Source organism: Myotis davidii, unplaced genomic scaffold, assembly GCF_000327345.1.
Source record: "Myotis davidii unplaced genomic scaffold, ASM32734v1 scaffold267, whole genome shotgun sequence".
Lineage (NCBI taxonomy): Eukaryota > Metazoa > Chordata > Mammalia > Chiroptera > Vespertilionidae > Myotis > Myotis davidii.
The window spans coordinates 4571-7811 of NW_006297747.1; the positions used below are offsets into that span (position 1 = coordinate 4571).

Here is a 3241-nt window from a genome sequence, read left to right on the forward strand (position 1 = left end):
TTTAAATTTGGCAGGGAGGAGGGAGAGGAAAGCAAGGTGATCTTTCAAAAGACCTTTTGGGTACCCTCTGCTCTATGCTAGTTCCTGTTGGCAGAGTGAGCCACAGAGGAAGAACAGCAACCAAAACCCAGTGTTCTCTCAATTCTCTAGTTTCCCACATAACTAAGGCACAGGATTGCCATGCCAACCTGCAGCAACTTTGGCTCCAAGTAAGCATGGGCTGGGACACTTTAAAACTGCCCTTCCGTACAGGACTTAGGCTTATAGAAAGGACCCCTGTCTCTGGAAATGCTAGCCTGTGTGCCCATGTGTGCATTTCCTTGATGCCACAGTTAGGCAATCTCAGGATTTGATGTGCAACTGATTTTCTGGAGTTTGGTAGCTTTGGGGGGAAAGGGAAAATATTGAAAAAGCTAAGAGACACGGTTATTCTCCCAGTGTATTTTCAAAATAAAAATGTTAGGGCTCTTTAATGTCTTCCCTAAAGGATGGAGAGGTGTGGTGGGGGGTGAGCCATCTGGGGTGGGCTGTAGTAGGGGAGGGGAGGCAGCTGGGAGTGGAGGTAGAGGTGGAGTGGGGGAGGGGGAATATAGAGGCAGATGAGCAGCTGTGTTTATTTTAATACATATCATTTAACCCTCACCTAAAAACAAATTGGAGAGGTTTGGGAGTGCATTAATCTGGACCCAATTAACATGTCTTTCTCCTTCAAAAGTGCAACCTGAGATTAATGAATATAAACTAGTGTTTCAGAGGCAGTGTTTAAATCATTTGCATGTTTCATGCATGATAATTGAATCTATGTATGCACTTCCTTTCATTTAACTATTTCCAGTCCCCTCCCTGTGATTCACATAAATCAAGATTTCATTATAGTAACCTCTAGGTGGAAATTGGTGGCCTAGACCTTACTCCTAATGAGAAACTCAAGTTCTTGTTTCTTTTATTGGAATCTGCATAATATAATGTGTTTTTTTTTTAGAAAGCAGAGGACAGCGCTCCATAGTCTCGGACACTGTTTCAGGAGCTGGTAATTAGGCACTCCCAGTTTATTTTTGAAAGGCCATAAATACATAGCAACTATGGCATTGGGTCTTCAGTGGTCCTGGAGAACTGGATTTTGGTGTGGCCACTTATAAGTGTATTAAAAATTCCACAAGCAATGTCACTTTAATGCAGCATAAAGAATGTCCTTGGGCTCTGGACCTGAGTTATTTAGATCACTGAGGGACTTCATGCACTCTATTGTTTCTGGTAGAGTTAGATATTTCCTTCCATGTACGGGGGTGGGGGATGGTGTCAGCCTCCATGAAGGGCTATAGGTAAGCAATTAGCACTTGTGGTCCCTTATCATGGTGTAGAGTTTTTTCTCTCTCTTTTTTTCTTTTCTTCCTTTTTTGTTACTTAAGTGTAGATGGCCAAATGCTTAGTGCAAGCAGGTGCTGAAGTTTTCCCCCTCCCCACCTGCTCCAAAATGGAAAGGCTGAAAGCTGACTGTGGGCATGTAAGAACATTTCCCAGGGGAAGAAGTTGAAATGAGAGGCTTGAAATAAGTCCCCTGGTTTCAGTTTGTACCAGTGATTTGTCTGTCTTCTGTCTTTCCTCATGTGTTTCCAAGTCCAATGTCAAAGTGATGAGCTTTTCTCCAGGAATTCTCCCCAGTGTCCTTTGTTTTTGGTGAATTCAATGGTTGTGTGTTGCTGAGTGTCTCCTGGTCTTGTTTCCTAGTCCTTGTAGCTAAGAGTGTTGCTGAAGGATGAAATCCTGTTAACTTGTGATGTCACAATTTAAGTGTGCTTCCTGTCACTTATGTGTAGTTTAAAATGTTCCTTAATGTAGCATGAAATGATTGGTTAGCTTGGAAATGGTTGTGAAGTCATGTGAAGAAAATAAGTTTTGCATCCGACCAAGATAAATTCACTCTAGTGCTTTATGGCTTTTTATTCCTATGTGATAGTAATAAAGTCTCATGTAGGGATGGAAGCCATGAAATACATTGTGAAAAATCATCAACTAAGAAGGGGCCATCAGAATAGAAAACGTTAGCCTGTGTGGCTGTGGACATGATGCAGAAATGATTTAGTGTATAGTTTTGCTACATGCTTGGTGTTTCTTTGAGTTTCTTTATCTTCAGATTTTGACAGCTAAGGAATCTGGGTTATAAGAGTTGATTCATCTTTGTAATCATCATTCTACTCACACATTTGGGTTTGCACATTTCTGTTTACCATACATTTTCCCTCCATTTTCTATTAACAACCTACTCTAGGAAAACTATTGATAGCCCACCAGACTGGGAGGCAGCATTCAGTTCTCCTATCCCTTCTTTCTCCTGGTGTGGTCTTTCTTCTGAAACAAAGAAGACATTGTCAAATCAGACTTGCCCTCTTGGAAATGTGGTCCAGATTGCTCTACTCCCAAGCTCCAAAAAAAGGTATACATAGGTTGGACTAAATTAAGACCTCCTCAGGTCTATAAATCTACTCTGAGATGTTTTCCACTTGTGGGTATACTGTAGTCTAGAAATACCTGATTTCAGAGGAAAGAAGGAGGGCTTTGGAGTGGAGTTGGGTTCTAATCTCTCTGCCACTCCAACTTTAGGCCCTGGGCAAGTCATTTAAACTCTATGAGTCTCTTTATTTTTAAAATGGGGAGAAAAATATACCTTGAAAAATTGTTGTAAGGATTAAGTGAAATAATGCATACAGTGCCTAACAAATTATTTAGCATGTTTAAAAAAAACACAAACAAAAAAAAACATAAAATATTGTTTTTTCTTTCCCTCCCTCTCTCTCTCTCTCTCTCTCTCTCTCTTTCTCTCTCTCTCTCTCTCTCTCTCCCCTCTCCCAATTCTTTCTCTCTCCTTCTTATGTCCTCTCCTACCTTGAGATGTTAGTCTAACAATGAAGAATGTCTACTTGCAAGTTCTTTCTATATATGCCTTAAACATCTTAGTTGGATTAATAGTTTGATTTTTTAGTTGAACTGTTTTCATGTTGATGATTGACTGGTGGATACACTTATTGTTTTCTTGAACTATTTTAATATTGTATTCCCTTGAACTATTTTAATATTGACTTTTGACCTATATTCATGTTCACTGGTTTTCTGTATTGTTTTTCAGTGAGAATTATAATAAAAATTATTTCTGTTACCTTTTGCCTCTCCATTTTCTCCACACAATGGGATTTTAGCCTGTCTCCTGAAAATGTCTGGGCTGCCCCAGGAAGATAAAGGATGC

General features: G+C 40.0%; 1 long non-coding RNA gene across 1 annotated transcript in view; it reads left to right on the top strand.

Annotated features, from left to right (window-relative positions):
* The window catches only part of LOC102772815, a 4272-nt gene extending 1471 nt beyond the window's left edge, over positions 1 to 2801 (top strand). Inside the window, exon 3 of the long non-coding RNA XR_436167.2 lies at positions 2270 to 2801. This is a non-coding gene — a long non-coding RNA (uncharacterized LOC102772815). The remainder of the gene's footprint in view (positions 1 to 2269) is intronic.
* The last annotated feature ends 440 nt before the right edge of the window (positions 2802 to 3241 follow it).